This window comes from Herpailurus yagouaroundi, unplaced genomic scaffold (genome assembly GCF_014898765.1).
Source record: "Herpailurus yagouaroundi ecotype Mexico unplaced genomic scaffold, PumYag 248, whole genome shotgun sequence".
Taxonomy (NCBI): Eukaryota; Metazoa; Chordata; class Mammalia; order Carnivora; family Felidae; genus Herpailurus; species Herpailurus yagouaroundi.
In genome coordinates, this window is record NW_024412465.1 from 4,259,048 (window position 1) to 4,280,848 (window position 21,801).

The following is a 21,801-nucleotide window of genomic DNA, read 5'->3' on the forward strand; positions in this document are numbered from 1 at the left end:
CTCCCTGCTGTCGGCGCAAAGCCTGACGCGGGGCTCAGTCCCACGACCGTGAGCCCAAGTCAAGAGTCAGTGGGTCAACCCACTGAGCCACCCCGGTGCCCGCTCAGTCTGTCCTCTCTGATCTTGATTCTTAACGTAATCCATTCTGAAACAGAATGGGAAGTGGCATCAGTTTTCCTTTTGTTGTTTCATTCCCGAGTTCTCCCGGTAGAGGTAGATGTAGTTATGAGGGGCAGCCATATGAGGACATAGTTTTTTTTTGTTTTTTAATTTTTTTTTTCAACATTTATTTATTTTTGGGACAGAGAGAGACAGAGCATGAACGGGGGAGGGGCAGAGAGAGAGGGAGACACAGAATCGGAAGCAGGCTCCAGGCTCCGAGCCGTCAGCCCAGAGCCCGACGCCGGGCTCGAACTCACGCGAGATCACGCGAGATCACGCGAGATCACACGAGATCACACGAGATCACGCGAGATCGTGACCTGAGCCGAAGTCGGATGCTTAACCGACTGTGCCACCCAGGCGCCCCTAGGACATATTTTTTTAATCCTAGGAATTGGCTAAGATAAAGTGGGCCCCTCAGGCCATTCAAAAGGCGGAGGCAAATCGAAGGGAAGTAGATCGTTTGTGGGGAAATGTAACGATGCCTTTGGGTCGGGCACTACGCAGTGTTGTCTCTTGAATGGAAGCCTCCGAACATGGAAAGAAGCCTTCCTGATGTTTCCGTTTTCCGTGAGCTACCACTTGACCTTATTAATATTCCCTTATAGTCTCTGTGGAGCTGGTCTTTTGAAGGAATTTATATTATGAATTATTCCCTCCGGATACTTTCTGAGATCAAGGAAGGTGTCAGGATACTGTCGACAGCGACTACCTGCTTCCTATACGTGTTACTCTGCTGTGGCTGCTATAAGAGAAACCGGGGGCTTATGAACAAGGGACACTTACTTCTTACAGTTCTGAAGGCTGGATGTCCACGATCAAGGCACCTGCAGATGGAGTTTCTGCTGAGGGCCTTGCTTCCGGGTTCATGGACGACATCATCTCACGGCACCGTCCTATGATGGAAAGGGCGGGGGGCTTTCTGGAGTGTCTTCTAAAAGGACACCTAATCCCACCATGGGGACTCCACCCTAAAGTGGAAGGAATCCCGCCCCACTGGCTAACACCATCGCCTTGGGGGTTAGGATGCCAACATACGAATTTTGGGGAGGGGGACACAGGCATTCAAATACAGATATTTACCAACATATATTTACCATGTACCCACTACTTGGGTAGGTAGAGACTGTTCCACAAGGTCTCTGTGCTCACTGACTTTATATTTGAGGTTGATTCTCGGTAAACAATAAGGAAAACACACCGGTGTTGGAAATCACCATACACAGCATGACTTTAATAAGCAGGATGAGGGGTCCGTAACTGGAAGGAGAAGGTATATGCAGGGGCCACTGGTGATCATGGGTCTGTCCATGTGAGCCCACACTCACCTCACTAGCCATACAACATGTGTAGACACCAAGCAGGTTCGAGGCCAGATTTGCATCCATTGTACCATGGGAGCATTTGAGCTGAGAATGCAGATCCCTCCAGGCCCCTTAAGAGAAACATCGTTAATCATCTGAAGCAGTCACTTCTCTTTTCACAGGTGCCTCCAAGTAAATGACTATTTATTCCCTCAGCTGATGGATATCAATGAATCCAGAGACACCACCCCCATATGGCCCCAGTGTCAAACATATTCCATCGTGACTTGCAGAGAAAAATCATATGCAGGGACAAAGTCGCAAGGGAGATCCAAAGAAGCCCATCCTTCTAGAGCCTTCAAGAGGCCAAGGTGCTCCCACATTTCCATGGCTGCAGGGACACAGGAGTAATTGTGAGTTCAGCTAGTCACGCCAGGAATGACATGGAAGCATCGCGCCTTCTGGCTTATGGACCTACCTCCTGCCCACTGAGAACTTCCTTCAGACCAGACAACTTTCTCATCAGCCAACAAATCCACCATACTCTCCGGGAAGGGTGAAGAAATGATACCCCCAAGATTTATTACAGAGCATTACTTATATAATTTGTTGGGCAAATAAAAAGAAACGAAAAAGAAAAAGGAACAATGATAGAGACAGTCTCCCTGGATTTCCTTTCTTCCTTCCTTTCTTTCTTTCTTTCTTTCTTTCTTTCTTTCTTTCTTTCTTTCTTTTTCTTTTTTTACTTTTATGATTTTTACTTTAAAAGTCATTTCGAAGACATCCCCTTAGGTAAAATAGGATATTCTTTATTTTATTACAAGCAAAAGAATCAACTTTAATTCACTTCCCTAGAGATTTTCCAACTTCTATAAAGATGATAATGTGCACAATAAAATTTAACTGACTGCTAGAAAATCTACTATTAGGAATTTCATTTGAAATCATCTTGAACTTTTTAAAGGCTCTTTTTTTTTTTTTTTTTTTTGGATGTAGTCGGATGCTCCTCCTTCTTCAGAAGGAAGAAGGCTTCAGACTATGACAGATTTTCCAGAAAGGCCTTTAATTTGGTGCCTCAGGCTTCTATCATGAAAATAAACATGGGATGTGAAACAGAGGAGCCTATTTTGATTTTGTTGACACTAAGTTACAAAATAACAAGGACTCGATTGTGGATTTTAACAAGGCCATTAACATGATAAGAAAGCTTGCTGTTAAACCACAAGGACAATTCGGGTCAAAACTTACAGTTTTCCAAATATTTATTCAAGTTCTTCAGCAACTTCTTTCTGGAACTATGGCAACAAGAAAACAAAAGTCTATGAATGCCATTTTCCAGGATGTGCCCTGAAAATGTTTATAGTAAATGTGCTTCCACATAAATTACTCAATGAACTAGACATAAAATGTAATTATGTTATGTTATTAAAAAGTACATCAGAAGGACCAACATTGGGCACATAATTCAATCCAGTGCCTAAAACCTATGCCCTTCATGTTTTTAAAATAAATATTTGATGCTTTTGTATTTTTCTTTTTAAAAGACTTTTTTTTTTTTTTAATGTTTATTTTTGAGACACAGTGAGCAGGAACATGGTGGGGGACGGAGGCGGGGACAAGGATCCAAAGTGAGCTCTGCTCTGACAGCAGAGAGCCCCGTGCGAGATTCGAACTCCCGTACTGGGCGATGATGACCTGAACCGAAGTTGGATACTCAACCAACTGAGCCACCCAGGTGCCCCTAAAAGACCTTATTTTTTAGAACAGGCTTAGTTTCATGGCACAGTTGAGAAGAAGAGACAAAGAAGTCCCATACACCCGCTGCCCCCCACAAATGCACAGCCTCCCCCGTTATCCATGTCAATCAAAGTAGGACATTTATACAGCTAATGAGCTCACAGTGCCATGTTCTCATCCTGTAAAGTCCATAGTACACATTTGGGTGCATTCTTGGTGTTGGACCTCCTGACTTTGGCCAGGTGTCCACCGTGGCTTATCATACAGAATAGTTTCACTGCCCTAAAAAATCCCCTGTGCTCCGAATATTCATCCCTCCGTCTGCCTCAACCCCACAGCGCGTATACTGGTTCTGTTTCTCCAGGGAACCCTAACGCAATGGTTCATTCTTTTCTCCTAATTATAGAGGAAACACTGTTAGATAAATCTGTAAATTCAGTTTGACCAAGATCAGATGGGTAAAAGAAGGAAGGAAAAAGGAAGAGAAAGGTTTTCTGCCCCCTGGGATCAAGAACAGGAACAAATGTGGCTGATCAGCTGTACAAATGTCCAGCACCCATCACCCCACAGGCAAAATTATCTCACTGGTGTGGTGGACCCTGGAGGAGCTGACAGCTGAAGTTCTTGCTGAGAAGTGAGCTGCATGGCACCACATGGCGTCATCTACCTGTGGGTTGATCAGTTGTACAAAAGAGTTCCATGGAGTATATTGGTCTCCCCCAAAAAGCCAAGAAGAAACCAGGTGTAGGGTGTTGGGGGGGGGTCATCTGTGTCTCCCTGAGTCAGTGGTTAGCTTGAGCTCACATCACATAATCGAGTCACCAAATCCATGGCCTTGAGATGCATTCTGGACTCTGGAGCCTGGGAAGCTGGAGCCTCTCCTGAAGAGAAATACCCCTGCAGCAAGGCAGGCCAAATCCACCCTTTTGTAAAGAAAAACCAGTGACACCTTCTAGGGGCCACAAAAGAAGTCATCAATCAGATATGATCGGACCCCTCTTTTCAGGGGACAAACTCAGTGGGCAGAATAATGGCAGACGGGTTTCATCAAGCTCAGTTGTATGACTTAGGAAGAGTGAAAAACGGAAGTACCCCTCTAACGGGTTGTAACTCGTTGGATGCTGCTGCATAAACACCATCGGAGTCCTTTCTCTCTTCCCTTGTCTCCTTCATTTCTTCCTTTTTCTCTACATGTATGCGATGTGCAATAGACACGTTCTTCTTATAAAGCTTTCAGTTGAAAATGTTAACTCAAAGAACGAGCAAAAAAGATATCTGCCCTTGAGGACTTCATACTCTGTTGCAGAACCCTGACTGGCAAAGTAGAGTCACGATGGGGCTCCACGATGGCTGGTCTTCCCAGGAGTGGACACGAGAAAGGAAAAACTTCTTCAACAAGATACTCAGTGCTCTTAAGGACAAGCTACTACCATGACGTGGCCAGTAGTGGTAGTGTCTCACATGAAGTGACCCAAATCGGAGTATGAATATTAAATACGTTTCAAAATTAGAGCAGGCATTGAAAGATATTCCTTTCGTGGCCCAGTTGGATTTGCTTAACTCATTTGATATATGGCACCATGTGGCAACCCGCAACAGCAAGATCTCAAATAGAATTTCTAAATGTTAGATCAAAGGAGAGTGAGTGGAGAAACAAAAAAGGATCCAGCAACTTGATCTGCCGAATGTTGGGAGGCTCAAGTCTGGCCGCAGGTGGCTATGCACCAAGAATGAGATGTGAGATCTCAGGGATCCTGTTTCCACAAGACGTCCAGTGCCTCAGTCTCCCCACTGCCCGTTGGATGGTGCACACCGCATATCCACGGCAAGGCGCACAATGCATCGCGGGAAGGATCAAGCAGTAGAGCGCGAGTTATTCTTTTTATGGGATACATAATCTTAACCAGCAAGACCAGATAGCAGGCATGAGTGATACCAGAATGCGTTTGTAAAGAAGCACAACTAACATCAAATTATTATCGCGCTAGGGGCGCCTGGGTGGCGCAGTCGGTTAAGCGTCCGACTTCAGCCAGGTCATGATCTCACGGTCCGTGAGTTCGAGCCCCGCGTCGGGCTCTGGGCTGATGGCTCAGAGCCTGGAGCCTGTTTCCGATTCTGTGTCTCCCTCTCTCTCTGTCCCTCCCCCGTTCATACTCTGTCTCTCTCTGTCCCAAAAATAAATAAACGTTGAAAAAAAAATTTTTTTTTAAATAATAAATTATTATCGCGCTGGGTGTAGCCATATACAAAGGAGCTGATGTTGGTTTCGAACCCCCTTTGGAGATTCATGCGTGACATTTACAAAATTGCGTGAAAAATGCCAACCTTTATTCGAGAATTGGAATGACTATATTTCAGTGGGCACGTGTCCCTAAAATGTAAGCTCTCTTGCAATGTGCAGACAAAACTCCCTTACTACGTTGGTGGATGGTTTATATGGCAGGATGCTTTACCGATGTCCTCATCTTTGTGGTTTTCTCAATCCTCCCCTCTTCCTACCCAAGGTTTGAATGGTGGTGCTTTCCAGGAACCAGACCCTAGTTGTCCTCAGGCTCATTTAGGGGACTTTTTGTTTTTGTTTTGTTTTTTGGTAACAAAGCTCCCTCAGAAATTTTAAAGAGAGATTTGCCTTTCTTACCTAGAAGTTTCTTGAACCCATAAATTCCAAACAGAGCAGTTCCTCAGAAAGTTAAACATGGACTTTCCATATGACTTAGCTTGACTCCTTATGACATTCCCGCCTTCAAACATACCCAAACCAGTTGAAAGCCAGGACTCAACACACCTTTGTACACCAATGTCCACTGCAGCATTAGTCACAGTGCCCCAAAGGTAGAAGCAGTAAAAGTCCAGCAGATGAAGGGAGAAGTATATGCAGTAGAATGGGGCACAAACATACAATTGAGTTTTAAAAAGGCAGGAAGTGCCGCCATGCTACAACATGGATAACTTTGAGGTCATTATGCTGGGTGAAATAGGTTTGTCACAAAAAGACAAGTTCTGTATGACTGCACTTATATGGAACGTACAGGGTCACATTCATAGGGATGGAAAGTAGAGGATGGCTCTCAGCATCTGGGAGAGGGGGCTGAGGACTTAGCATTTAATAAGGTGAGAGCTTCAGTTTGGGGAGATGGAAAAGTTCTGCAGACAGACGGTGGGCATGGCTGCACAACAATGGAGTGTATTTAATGCCGGGAAACTGTATACTTGAAAATGGTTAAAAGGACACATTTTAGGGGCACCTGGTTGGCTCAGTTGGTTAAGCATCCAACTTTGGCTCAGGTCATGATCTCGCGATTCATGAGTTCGAGCCCTGCATTGGGCTCTGTGCTGACAGCTCAGAGCCTGGAGCCTACTTCGGATTCTGTGTCTCCCTCTTTCTCTGCCCCTCCCCTGCTCACACTCTGTCTCTGTCTTTCAAAAATAAATAAATGTTAAAATGGTACATTTTATATACATACCCCCGAAACACATATAATGGAGGCCAGCAGAGAGAGAGAGTCCCGAGAACAGTTGGATTGAAGGCAGGATCCCCATGGAATGGGAATGTAAGAAGGGGTGCTGTGTCTCTGGAACCCAGTGGTTCCCAATGCTAGTGTCCCTGAGGCAAGAGTGAGTCCACAGATGGACGTGGCTGGAGGCCTAGCCCAATCGTGCTGAATCCTGACACAATCTGACTGACCTTCCTGACTTCCACGTGAACCATTGGTGCAGATCTGGGAAGCAGCATCAATCACAAGAAAGTTGCAAGGGTGCAGAGTGATGCAGGGGGACTCTGCCACTGTGTTGGGGCCCCACGTGGCCTCCTAGCTGCTCACAGATGCCCGCTGTCCCTTGGTGCCTCAATGCCCACCCTCCAGTGACTAATCAAAGTTTATTACTGCTTCACATGGAGGAAGTCAGGATGATATATGCTTCATTTCCAAGGTTAAATTACATTAAAGTCATGTAGGGATGCAGACTGGACACACAGACTTAGTGGGAAATCTCTGTGCCCTCCTCCCCAGGTCCTGACAACTTCTTGTCTCCATGCATTGGTCTCTGACTTCATAACCTCCACCAGCACCAACAGAGAGGTATTTTCCTCTCTCCATAGTTCCCAGAAGCTAAAATGGAAATATGTGAACATCCATGAAGCCAGGAATTTCAATTCCTGCATGTGGAGGGGCAGAGAGAGAGAGGGAGAGAATCCCAACCAGGCTCCGTGCTGTCAGCACAGAGCCCAATGCGAAACTTGAACTCAACAAACCGAGATCATGACCTGAGGCGAAACCAAGAGTTGGATGCTTAACCGACTGAGCCACCGAGGTGGCCCTGGAATGTATTTTTCCACCAAGGCTGCCAGGTGTACTTTCTCATGTTTAAAATGGAAGAGGTGACATCCTTCAAATTTGCATGTTTATTCTCAGAATAGCACAGACAGTGTAGTTCGGTCTATGCTCTCAAGAACTATTCCTGGCTGCATAAATGAAAGAAATGTCAACCTTATACGTACTAGTTCCTATCATACAAAACCATCTACACCCCTCTGAGAAATTGTGCTGCCTTAATATTCGGATGCACCGCGAATATAGGCTGATGGTCCTCAGGACTATGTAAGCTAGCATTTGTTTAAAAAGGAGAAGCTATGAAGATAATCTCTCCAAGACATCTTTAAGAAAGCCATTCGTACAAACAGATCATAAGAATGCAGGGGACTAAATGATGGCTCAGGAAGAACTTGGGATGAAGGCTTTGGTACAAGATGGAAAAGCTAATTGTGAAGTGTTCCTGCTTTTAAAAAAGGCGGTTATGGGGTAATGATTTTGCATTCAACATGAAGATTTTCTTCATTTCATTTCAGTTATTTTTCTCTTTCGCCAAAGCCAGTCCGTGGGCTAGTGAAGAAAAGCGAAATGCCATGTAGCATGTACACACAATGAAAAATGAGGCAATAAACCTTAGAGAAAATACATTTCAAAGAGGTAATTCATAATCCCAATTAACAAACATACGGGAACAAGACTGCGTCTGCATCTAATTTTAGTAGGAGAGGCAGGAAAGTTTTCAAAGTGAACACAGTATCATTGTCTGAAGCATTCTCCACAAAGAAACTATAAATTCAGCGCGAAGCAGTCTTGTTGATAAAATAGGAGTCATTTTCACATCATAATATAATTTATGGAACATTTTCGCACACGTATGTTTCTTGGATCAAGTCTTTTTGAAGGAAGGAGGCCATGGGCATTATCTCTATTCTGCAGAAAACTAACAGAAGCTCTTAAATACTGAAACTTGTCAAATTCACACACACACACACACACACACACACACACACACACACACTGTCATTTTAGGCTATCTACGTACACAGTTGCTCTTCCGCGGCCTTTAAATGCGATAGTCTGCATCTAGGCATGGACTTGAGTTCATCGCGGGTAGTTTTTCTCTTCATATTTTTCCTACTATTGTTTTTTTTAAGATGCCATTTCTTCGTTGTATTGAAGTATAATTAACATACAATTTTATATTAATTCCAGATGTACAACCTATCGATTCAACCATTCCATACATTACCCAGGGCTCCTCTCACTAAGTATAGAGTATTCCTCCGTCACCCAACAATGTATTACACTATTATTGACTCTATTGCCCATGCTGTGCTTTTCATGTCCATGGTTATTTATTTTCTAGCTCTTGATCTCTTTTCCTTATTTCACCGATCCAACTACCCACCTCTGTCTGGCAACCAGCAATTTCTTCTCTGTATTTGGGAGTCTGTTTTGTGTGTGCATCTGTTTTGTTTCTGAGATTCCACATGTGAGTGAAATCACATGGTATTTGTGTTTCTCTGACTGTCTTATTTCAGTTAACAGAGTAGTCTACAGCTCCATCCATGTTGTTGCAAATGGCAAGAGTTCATTCTTGTGTATGGCTGAGTAATATTCCACTGTGTATACGTACCACGTGCTCCATATGCATTCATCTTAGTGATGACACTTGGGCTGCTTCCATAATTTGACCGTGGTAAATAATGCTGCAATAAACACAGGCGTGCCTATATCTTTTTGAATTCGTATTTTTGTTTTCTTTGGATAAATAAACCCTAGAATTAACAGGATCATATGGTATTTCTAGTTCTAACTTTTTGAGGAACCTCCATACCGTTTTCCATGGTGGTTGTACCGATGTACACAGAAGACACGTGACATGACACTTTTATAGCAACATGGCACTGATGTCATCATAAGACTTGATTACACATGAGGGTTATTTTATTTCCCACTTACTCACCTGCAAAGTGAGTTGAGCTAACAGTACAGTTAGCACTAAAGAGTGGCTTGGGGTCTGAAGGCAAAAAGACAGGGTCTCCGCTTCTGTTTCTACAAAGGCAGTCCATCTAGTTCAAACGTTAACCCAAAACACATGAGGTGCAATTGGAAGAAAATCATTCAGCAGAATGACCCCTGCATGGCACGGTGTATCGCTCAGGACGTCGTAAACATAAATATGAATGTGCTCACCATCCCCTTGAGATCTTCCTAAAAGCAGATCCTACTTCAGTGCCTGAGAGTCTGGCATGAAGTTCACCCCCAGGAAACTGTCGTGTTGCCCATTCAAGAACCATTCTCTCAGGCACAAAAACCTAGATTTTGGGGTTTTTAAGGGTTTTATGGTCACAGCCAGGCACGCCTGTGGGTTTCCACCTGTCAAGATGCAGCCATTTGAACATGTTGGCATCTTACCCAGGGTAGGCACTTGACAAGAATCCTATCAGGTTTTTATCAGCTTTTTTGAGATGAAATTCATATACCATAGAATGTGCTGTTGAAAATGTACAAGCCAGGAGCACCTGGGTGGCTTAGTCAGTTAAGCATCAGGTCATGATCTCATGGTTCGTGGGTTCGTGCTCCACATCAGGCTTTGTGCTGACAACTCGGAGTCTGGAGCCTGCTTCAGATTCTGTGTCTCCCCCTCTCTCTGCCCCTCCCCTGCTCATGCTCACTCTCTCTCTCAAAAAATAAATAAACATTAAAAAAATAAAAAGAAAATGTACAAGCCTGTGTGTGTGTGTGTGTGTGTGTGTGTGTGTGTGTTTTAGTATATTGAGTTGTCCAAGCATCTCCACTGCCTATCCCAGATCATTTTCATCACCACAAAGGGCACTTTTTCACGCATGGCTAGTCCTTCCTGATTTCCACGTCTCCAGTTGGGAACCACCCATCTACATTCTGTCTCTATGGATGTGCATATTCAAGGCAGTTCATATAAATGGACTCCTACATTGCGTCTTTGATGGCTGGCTCCTTTCACTTGGCAGAATGTTTCCTTTGCCATGTTTTAAATATGCAGTGTCATGGATACTTCCAATCAGGATGCTAGAAAAATACCCCTGCTGTAATTGATGATGTGTGTAATTCCCAGAGAATGTGTGCATCCTGGGAACAGATATTTCTTATGTTGACCTGCTGGACTAAAATCACACTCTCTCGAACCTAAGTGTTGATAGATGCTCACGTACATCACAGTAGGCTTCTGTGGTTTCAAACGCAGATTCCAAGAATACCATGTTTTAGCATCTACCCAGCAACGAACCAACAGAGACCAAGACCAAAGTACATTTCAGGTTTTCTAACCAAATTCCAGATGTCTTTTTTTCTCTCCTCATATGTTCTGACTTGTCTCTGTTTTCCGATTAAACACAACAAAAGGATTTCTGTGTTTGTTTTCCCCCGAATTGCCTAATAATCCAGGAACAGCTAGGAATGTTATGAATCACTTTGGTGCATCAATTACTCTGTCGTGTCCTCCCAATGCTGCTTTAGACAGACATACTGACAAAATCTAGAAGAAAGTATCAGTTGAGTCATGGATTCTCTCAGAGTAATACTGTCTGCTTTTTAATAATGTGCAGTTTTCTTTCAGCACTATGCCAATCCTCAAACTACGATTTTGCATAAAAATTACTTGATAAAAAAAAAAAGAAGTGTTGAGTTCATTAACACTAAGTGCTGGGAATTCAGCTAAATAATTCCTTCTCTAACTAAGCTCGACAGCCCAGCACAAAACGCAAAACCAACAATTTTCCTTTAAAGATCAATACTTTATCAAGGTTTATTACAGTGAGGAAATATTCCTTCTTCGATGGCTTTTCATCCTCTTTCTATCAATAACACCATTCTCCACTTCTGGTAATAGCTTGCCATGGATCATTAGATAAATGCCTTTTTAATAAAGAGAATCCAGGTGTACTGGTAAAATGCTATGATTGAGTATCTTTAATCTCTCGGCTTCATTAGGCAGGGACAGGCTATCACGCTCTTTTCTTATTCATTCGGCTCGAGCTGCCAACCTTTCCCTGTGGCTATTAATGATGACAGCTCATTCGTTACTTTATGAGAATAGAGAAACATTTCCATCTTCATTCTACGTATTTCTCCATCCCCCAAGACTGGCAATTTAGAAACCCGCTTCCGCACCCCCAGAACCCACTGCCTCCACTGCCTTCCCTAGCAGCCACCGCCAATATCGCCATCCAAATGCAGAGTTGAGAGTCACCGGTTCAATTGGTTCTGAGTATTTTCCCCCCCAGTTGATGTAGGTGTCACACATACACACACACACACACACACACACACACACACACACACACACGGAAATCAAGGCGTTGATTATGATTCGTAGGACATCAAATGACAATAGCACCATGCTTCTTTCTTTCTGACAAGGCACGTGGTAGGGATAATGCTCACTCTGCAAAGGAGAACCCATTACCCAGACCAGCGGGCTCTTGACAGGACCTGAGAAATCACTCAGGTCCGGAATCACAGCTACAGCACAAGTAGAGGGAAGACTCTTCTATTTTCATTCATTTATTTTTTTTTAATGTTTTATTTTATTTTCTGAGAGAGAGAGAGAGCGCACAAGTGGGGTAGGGACAGAAAGAGAGGGAGACAGAGGATCCAAAGCAGGCTCCAGGCTGACAGCAGTGAGCCCAACGCGGGGCTTGAACTCACCAAGCACGAGATCATGACCTGAGCCAAAGTCGGACGCTCAACTAACTGAGTCACTCAGGACCCCTTCATTCATTTCGAACAAGGAGTAAGACCCCTCCTCTCTTTTAACCACATGGAGGAAGATGGGCGGTTTGGGGAAGATTATTTTTACTATGCTGGGAAGACTGTCATTACTCTACTTGTGGTCTACCACTCAGATTTATAGATTTAGAACAGGAAAGTCCGAGGATAATTCTAAGCTTGGGATTTTTCCAGGCAGCCAGGTAATGAAGGAGTCAGAAAGTGGACAGAAGCTGCCAGCAAGTTGTACCTGCCTGAGAATGGAATTGGCAACCATGAAGCCTTTCAACAGGTGAATGCAACAGGATATCGTTCAAGGATACAAGGAAATAAGCTGTCAACCCATGGGAAGACATGGAGAAAACTTAAATGCATGTTCATGAGTGAAAGAAGTCCATCTGAAAAGGCTCCCTATGCTATGATTTGAGCTCTATGATGTTTTAGGAGAAGGCAGAACCATGGTGTCAGTAAAAAAAAAAAAAAATCAGTGGTTGCCAGAGACTTGGGGGTGGGGAATGAGCGGACAAAACGCAGGAAATTTTTAGGGCAGTGAAACTATTTTGTATGAGTCTGTAATGGCGGACACACGTCATTATGCATTTGTCCAAACCCAGAATGCCCAAAACAAAGATAGAGCCAGTAATGCAAACCATAACCCTTTATTAATAATATTCGTATTTTTCATTGATTATCATAAATGTAGCACACTAGTGCCAGATGTTATTAATAGGGCAGATTGTGTAAGCAGGGAGAGGGGTACGTGGGAACTCTGTACTTCCAATTTCTAAAAAAATAAACCCGTTACTTTTTATTTTTATTTTATTTTATTTTTTTTTTCAACGTTTATTTATTTTTGGGACAGAGAGAGAGAGCATGAACGGGCGAGGGGCAGAGAGAGAGGGAGACACAGAATCGGAAACAGGCTCCAGGCTCTGAGCCATCAGCCCAGAGCCCGACGCGGGGCTCGAACTCACGGACCGCGAGATCGTGACCTGGCTGAAGTCGGACGCTCAACCGACTGCGCCACCCAGGCGCCCCAACCCGTTACTTTTTAAAGGGTTTGGTTGTCCCAAGAACCGTGACGTTTGCAACCATTTTGGAATGGGTCGTGGCCTCGGGAAGGAGCTTAAAGAAAATCACTTTGCCCGAATTCCACGTGAAAATGGCACGATGGTAGGTGATGCATTGGTTTTCTTCTCCTGAGATCTGGGCGACCGTCCAAAGAGCATCTACGATATAAATTAAGCATAGATTTTATTAAGGGTGGAGAGAAAAGTGCATGGTCTTTGAAGTGAAGGAAATAAGAAACTAAGTTATGACATAGCAATGCATTGTAGACAAAGACAGAACGGTGTGGTTAACGTTGGGTATGCTCAAGATGCACGTACATGTCTACCTATGAGAGAGAAGGCACACGTCACGGTGAGTCCAGACCCGTGTTGGCATTTGTGATTGTTTAAAATAGACTGTAGGAGTTGCCTGGGTTTCTGAATATCTTTTGAATCACAGTGGGGCTCAGAAGTTAGTTCATTTCCCTCTGCAATCTCTACCTTCTAGAAAGTGATAGAATCACTGTTTTGTGGCTAGAAATCACAGTGTCTTCTCTATCAGTTAAGAGGCACGTATACATTATTCTATTTGCTGATCTGAGCTTTGTTGTGATTACGAAGAATTAGTATTCCCAAGAGTTGCTCGACACTGGGGGACTGACAGGATTTCGTCTGCATGGGCCAATGGGAGCCTCAGTGGGTGATGTACTACCGAGGAAAACACAAAAGGAACAGAATACATGTCGCTGTCGTGTGCAGAGAATATACATTTCTTTCCAGCAGTTTTCCTTGCCAAATACAAAAACACATCATTTTAGAACATGACTGTTAATATATACAAATCACATGTATCTTTCGATGTGGGCCAATCCAACAAGAGTAGAATCATGCAGAGCTCAGTGATGTCCTAGCTTCACCGACTGCTTTCTCAGCCATTTCGTTGGGATGGTCTGATTCTGGTGCCGGGGGCAATGTGCGTGGGAGACGGGCTTGTGCGATGCCATATATGAAAGAACTTTAAAGCACTAAAACCTGTAACTTATTGTAAATGTGTACCTATGTAAATTAGTATATACTATCATAATTATAGACACATCACATAGATACTGTTATAACATATACTCAATACATATAACATGATGTTATAATGATTATTTATTTCTTTATTTTTAAGTTTGTTTATTTATTTATTTTGAGGGAGACAGCAAGTGGGGGGAGGGGCAGAGAGAAAAAAGAGACAGAGAATACCAAGCAGGCTCCACGCTAGCAACACAGAACCCAACGCGGGGGGTTTGAGCTCAGGAAGTGAGAGATCATGACCTGAGCTGAAATCAAGAGATAGACACTTAAGTGTGTGCCTTTAAGTGTGCCTTTAAGACAGACACTTTAAGTGTGTGCCAGGTGTGCCTATAACCATTATTTAATATAATCATATTACACGTAATATATGGTTATCATTTATTATACATTACATTATCTAAACATAGCAAATAAATGAACATACTTCTATCCTACGTATTAGTTGTATGTACGTAAGAGATATATTACATATATAGTATATATTATACACATGTCTATGTACATTATATATAATACATACATACTATATATAAATATATAATACATATATACATATATATTACATACATGTTATATATTATAGACACATTGTATATAAGTAAATCAATTTAAATATAAGGGTCTTCATTAAAACTCTTCAACTGCAGTTTCCTTGAAACCTTATTCTTTTTTTTTTAAGTTTTTTATTTATTTTGAGAGGCAGAGACAAGGTGAGGGAGGGGCAGAGAGAAAGAGAGACGGAGAGAGAGAGAATCCCAAGCAGGTTCCACACTGTGAGCCCAGGGTCCTACATGGGGCATTTTCCTGCTACATTGGAGAACCCATCTTTATGAAAAACGTATCTTTTCCTCTTTTGGCCTCTTCCTCCTCTTTCAGTGATCATAAACATTGGTTTCTGAGTGCAAATAGGGCTTCACAGATACCCATTTGTATCTCACAGAAATACCAACCTTTGGGCTGCCACGAGGCTGGGCTCCAGTTAGGGGGAGAGAAATCCAGCAGAGATATTTAATAGAATTGCAGGAGCAGGGGTGAGCTGTGGAGGTCATGAGCATGAGTCCTGCACTCACCGTTGAGGTGGAAAGCAATAGGTAGAAGGGACTCACTTTCCCATCTCACCGTGATAGGCAGATAAAAACAAAATACGCCCAACGCTGCGTTACATGCGGCCACTCACTGCGCATAATTGTGGCGGAGATTGGCTGCTTGGCCCTACAGTATCGCCTGGTCTCCTGTTCCTTGTCACCGTCTAGAATTCCCATCACATCTCCACCTTTACACAACACCACGGGGTTAATTCTCATCAGTGGGCTTTGGGCAAGACCAGAGGGTGCCATTGGCAAGCTACGTTCATCCTGTCTGATGGCAAAGCCCCAATGGCCAGGGTCACCTCTACCTGCCTTGCACAGGTAAAGCCCCCTGTTAGTCTTTGAAAGAGCACCTGTTTCTCCCCAGTGTGGGCAATAACCCCTGGTGTAGACTATGAGGTTAGCAAGAAATGGATTCTTGTTGGGGGAAGCCGTTGTGACTGTGGTCGTCTCTACCGCAGGCACCCTCTCGTGACAACTACAACAGGCAGACTGAGATCCGTGACTCAACCCTCTGGGCGAACCACTTTCACAGGGAAAGTCAGCGTATTCATTGTTTTAAAAACACTGAAAGACGTCTAGCGTCTCAGCTGTTGAGTGCAACGCAGTGGAGACCTTCTGTCCAAAGCATAGGAGGACCATTATTTTAAGAGTCTTTACGCTGCAAAGCCATCATTCGTTTTAGGGTGGAGAGAGCCATGCTTTCCACCATAACATGACTGGGCTCTTGGCCCATCCACAGGAACATCATGTTGAAGTTGAAAACCTCTTCCTTTTTCTCTGCATTTGGCATTTTCTCTTGCACGCCTCCCAGGCAAGAAAACCATCAGAAAGGTTAAATGAATATGAAGGTGACGGTTTCATACGATAGAATAATTTCGTTTAATGAAAAGAAACTCCATGTAGCTTGTTGCCTTGGGCTGCAGAGATGGGTACTCAGTAAAAGGTCAACTTGATATTTTTTATTGTTTAGATTACTTTTTCTTCCTGTCCCTGCAAACACTTGGTGCTTGGCTAAATGAAAATAAAGGACAGATAAGCTCACAGCTCAACATTATTGTCCTCTGCATACAAAGTTCCACATTCCAGGTGGGTTTTTTTTTTTCTTTTTTTAATGTTTATTTGTTTATTTTGAGAGAGAGTGTGTAAACAGAGGAGGGGCAGAGAGAGAGAGAGAATCCCAAGCAGGCTCAGAGCTGTCCACACAGAGCACCACATGGGGCTCAAACTCACGAACTGTGAGATCATGACCTGAGCCGAAGTCAAGAGTCGGTGGCTTAACTGACTGAGCCACCCAGGTGCCCCAAGGGGATTTTTTCCCCGTAAAGAAAGCCTTACCCTTGTGAAATAATGCATCGTTGCTATGCTCGCATTAGGGAAACTTCTTGAAGAAACTTCTCTGTGTTGTATAGTAACCCTCCATGTGGGTTGGTTCCCTCTTTTCAAACCTGGCAAAGTGCAAAGACGACCCAAGAGACACCTGCCTGATTGGGACTTTGCCAGTGTGAGAACATAGCTATACAACGTCCCTCCCAATGAAACACCTTCCTTGGAGGATACGTCTTTGTTCAGTACTTGGGGTTTAAAGGAAGCCAAAGGAAAGGCAGAAATCAGAAACAGATGCGAACATCTGACCCAAGACGCGAGTCGACCCAAGAACGTACAAGAGGAAGAATTTGTTGTTCATTTTCCCACCTTCAGGCAACAATATCTAATGATTTTTGAACACGAGCAGCCAACATGGTATGTGTATTGCTCAGGCTGGCGGGAATATCAATGGCGGGCCCGGTCATGTCCCACAATCAGTTAATGGTGCAGATCTCAACTTTTCCTTCATCGTGGGTGGCTTCTCTGTTTCTGAGTTCTCAGAACGCCTCCGTGCCTGCATTTCACTCTACGGTACAGTAATCGGCACAGTGGCCTGATCCTTCGTGGAATTATTGTGCTAAAACGAACTCGCCGTACATCCATTGATCAGAACTGTCCGGAACGGGCAGATCCGGACACAGAAAGCAGAGTCGTGGTCTCCAGGGGCTGTGGGAGGTGGGGAAATACAGAGCATCTGGTTAGCACGCACCGTGTTTCCTCTGGAGCTGGATAAAAACGTCCTGGGACCAGACCGTGGTGACATGGCACACTGGTGAGCACACTCAGTGTGCCGCTGAGTGGCACACTTTCACCCGTTAATTTTACGTGAATTGTGCTTCCATGAAACAAGCATGCACTTGCGTGTCATTAGCTCTGAGCAGCCAGTGGGTACAGGCCAGACTCAACGCTCCTCAATGTACCATGAAGGGGCCCAACACCTCGTACCTGTGCAAGCTCTCCGCGAGCCAAGTTGGTCCCAGGGCACACCCGAAACCTAGGGAGATTCATGATGGCGGCCAGGAAATGGGGAGCTTCTCCCACACACAGGAAGGGGATCGGGGGGGGGGGAGGCTGGGGCTGTTCCTACCTGCGCATTGCAAGGAGACCGCTGTCTCAGGACAGGAGTTACAGGATCTGACATGCAAAAGACAGAGCACGCTGTGGGTCACAGTTTGGGCGAGCCACGTAACCACCTGTGGGACACCAAATGTCACAAAACGTTTCCCTGGGAAGCTCATACGTTTGCTGAGCCTTGAAGGGCGGATGAGAGTTCTCAGGGGAGACAAATGGGGGAAGGGGGACCTTTCCGTCTGGCGAACAGGAGACAGCTGCAAACTGCAGGTGCCAGATCCCCCGGTGCCACGGAGCTCCCTCTGCCGTGAAAACGGAGATGAGCCGGGCAGGGTGCTCATCACACACGGTGTGCATGTGCTTTGATAGACATGCTTGTTTGATAGACAGAGCTCTTTGCTTTAGGGGCCCTGGGTGTCCAGTCCCTCCTTCTTTTACATGCATCGCACTTGGTCAAGGTGCCTGTGCCGTTTCCACTGACATGTTGACCCTTAATTTTCCGTACGTGCCTATGGGATCCAAGGGTGTGTTTTGCATAATGTTGTTGAGTGGGGAAAGCCCCCACTCTCACAGGCCTCTGCTGTTTTGGGGTTCAGTGCCAGGTTCCTCTGCTTCATCGGGTCTGTCTCGGGAGAGATCACGGACGTGGCTGGGAGCCAGGCTCCAAAGCGATCTTAAGGCAGGGACTGGAGACCTCTGTTGCCTGTCAGTTCAGATCCGGTATCTTCCCACTTTGGGAAATGTGCCTGGGAACTTTGCAGGGAACGTATTTTTTCGAATGTAAACTCAGAGACATTCTCCCAGGCCATCTGTTTAAAAGGACTGATGCATTTTATATTACAAAGTGGAATGCTTACGTAAGTGTCAAACTGAGCATTGTCTCTTAACTGGTGGCGTCTCCACCAAAGTGTAAACCATAACGTGGACGCAAATCTCACCGGTTGCATTCAAAGACTCGTAATTGATTCCTAGGATTGGATTCCACAGGAAAATGTGCTCGACGGTCAGAACCCTTGCTACTTTATCCTAACTGTGGTGAAGATCTGGAAAGGAGTCTTGGTCACTGACCCAACAGTCAACAGTAGGTACCGTGTGGTCTCAAAAGAGACAGATGTTTGCGAACCCCCACGATCACATGCCAATCATGTACCCATCCTGGCAAACGGCCAAACAGGAAGGCATCCATTTCCAGCTTCTCATGAGTTAACTAAGCGCTATGTTCACGCATAGACCTTGGTGAAGGCGCTAATGAAAAATCATCGTGTCTGTGATGACAAGAGCAATGAATCTGGTGAATTAGAAAGCCGCGTTGGACAGCCACTGGCAAAACAGTACGTATTGGAAGGACCCGTTCCTGAATGTCTCACGTTTCACGTCATAAAGAACAGCCTTTCTATTCACAGCAGAGGTGGCACAGACTCTGTACGATATTGCATATGTCTTTACAAATGTGTAGGGTTTTGAAACATTCTCCAATTCCCACACCACTTTGCCATACAATATTTTTTATTAACTATGTGTGAAATGTCTAATAGATACCATACATTGGGCTAGTCCCTGTGGATATGAAAACATTTTTTAATGCGTATTTATTTTTGCAAGACAGAGAGACAGAGCTTCAGTGGGGGAAGAGCAGAGAGAGAGGGAAATGCAGAATCAGAAGCAGGCTCCAGGCTGTGAGCACAGAGCCCCATGTGGGGCTCGAACCCACGAACCGCGAGACCATGACCTGAGCCGACGTCAGATGCTTAACTGAGCCACCCAGGTGCCCCTGAAAACATTTTTTTATATAAAAGGACACCTGTGTTCAAGGCATTTCCTGGTCCTGTCTTGGCCTCCAGGCTTTCAATCATTTCTCCTTCAAAATATTAGGATCCTCAGACTAACCCTATACTCTATGTTAACTAACTGGGATTTAAATAAAATCTTGGAAGGGAAAAAATTCAGAACACGAGGAGACAGTTTCCAAGTCCAACATCCTTGACAAGGCAGAACTATGGAGATGGTAAACAGATTGATCGGGGGTCTCCAGGGACTGGGGGGACAGCAGATGGACAGACAGAACAGATGCGTATCATACATCCGTCAAACCCACAGAAGGCACAGCAAGCGTGAATCCTGATGTAAACTAGGACTTGGGGTATTCTAAGCTGTCAGTGTAGGTTCATCCCTGTTTAAAAAAAGCACCACGTGGTGAGAAAAGTTGGTAACGGGGGACGCCGTGGGCATGTGGGGCAGAAGGAGGAACATAGCAGCTCTCCGTACCTCCCTTGCAATTTTTGCAGTGAACCCAATCCTGCTTTTTTTTCCTTAAGATTTCACTTTTTAATTTTATTTATTTTTTATTTTGAGAGAGAGAGCACCAGTGTGAGCAGGGGAGAGGGGCAGAGGGAGGAGAAAGAGAATTGTAAGCAGTATCCACACTCAGCACGGAGCCCACCCTGAGCCCAAATCAAGAGTCAGATGCTCAATCAGCTGAGTCGCCCATGTACCCCCAAAACCCTGGTTTACGAAAAAAAACTTAAGTCTTAGGCACACACACACATACACAAGAGGAAGGTTTTAGTTTTCAGAAATTTGGAACACTGTTATCTGCCAATTCTTATCTCCACTTGAGAAGGAGAGAGAGAGAGAGAGAGAGAGAGAGAGAGAGAGAGAGAGAGAGATTGTTCTGTCCTGTACCTGCTGTGAAGATGATTCAGCCTTGGAATCGGCTCTTGGTCAGAAAGTTCCGGATCCTCCCCAGCTAGTTAGCGTTAACTTGAACTTCAGTCCTGGTGGGCAGCACATTTACACATGTGCCCCAGAAGAGCCCTTGACTCATCCTGACCATCTCTCTCCTCAATGAATTCAGAAGAGCGGTCTCAAATAATAACATATCATGGTAGCCATTCACCTGTCTAAGGCACATCCTGATACTATACCTGCTTTTGGTTTTGTTCTGTTTTGTTTTGTTTTACAACAAAGACCGTTAAATCTTAGAGAACCGTGAAACGGCTTGCCCTGGGGATCAAAGAGTCTGCAGGTTGACAGTAACGTCTTCCTGCTTCCCCCTACGTGGGACCCTCCGTGCAAACCCACCTGCTGGTGACGTTCACTTTCCCCAGGTAGATGTTCGCGAGCTCAAAGACCATCCTGGTTAAAAGCCTGAGAGCCACGCCCTGGAGACACCAGAGTGCTTCTCAAAGCTTGACTAGGACCTATGTTCTCAACATATTTCAGACCGTTAATTAGTAAGGTGGGTACGAAAGGGGTTTCTACATGACGTTAGAGAAATCTTTGTGCCACAGCAAATTATGCACATGCACTGAGCCCAGCAGGGAAAGTAGTATTTATTCCATTTACACACATAGGCGAATGGATACCTCCAGGAAGAGATCCACCAAATGGCACCGTGTCTCACACTGTCGTGACCAAAACCGCCAGCCTTACCGACCTTCAGTGGACTCACAGTTGTGTTCTGATAACAGCCCTCGAAGCTGGGATGCCTACAGGTCAACACTAACTGCTTTCACATTGAAATAAACTGATTACCATTTATATTTGAGCAGTTTAGAGCAATTTGGGACCCATTTAAGAAAAACGTTTGCGCAAAACTGGAATTTAAATTTGTTGGAAGATTGGTGTTGATTCAGACACAAGCCACAGAGCTTCAGGTCACAAAGCCCAAAACACATCCCATGCAGATGAGGTCCGGGTGACAAAATATCATCCTGTTTCCCACCACGGCCGCCTCCCACCTCTAGAACTCCCTGTGAAAAACCCCCATTGGCACGTTCATTTTCCAATCTCCCGGCTGAGATGAAAATGATTTCCCACCACAAATTGCCTGCCGCAGCAAAAACGGATGGCTTTTCAGGCAAACACGTTAACGTTCCCACCT

The 21,801-nt window shown here is 44.6% G+C and overlaps 1 long non-coding RNA gene across 6 annotated transcripts in view; it reads left to right on the forward strand.

Moving 5' to 3' along the window:
- The window catches only part of LOC121020163 (uncharacterized), a 108,228-nt gene that overhangs the window by 57,325 nt on the left and 29,102 nt on the right, over window positions 1-21,801 (forward strand). For 2 of the 6 annotated variants that reach the window (XR_005785987.1, XR_005785990.1), the window contains exons 6-8: window positions 12,458-12,554; window positions 13,320-13,435; window positions 16,453-16,568. This is a non-coding gene — a long non-coding RNA (uncharacterized LOC121020163). Of the gene's footprint in view, window positions 1-12,457; window positions 12,555-13,319; window positions 13,436-16,452; window positions 16,569-18,890; window positions 19,000-21,801 lie in introns of all 6 variants that reach the window. The other 4 variants (XR_005785988.1, XR_005785991.1, XR_005785986.1 and 1 more) reach the window with 3 other exon arrangements.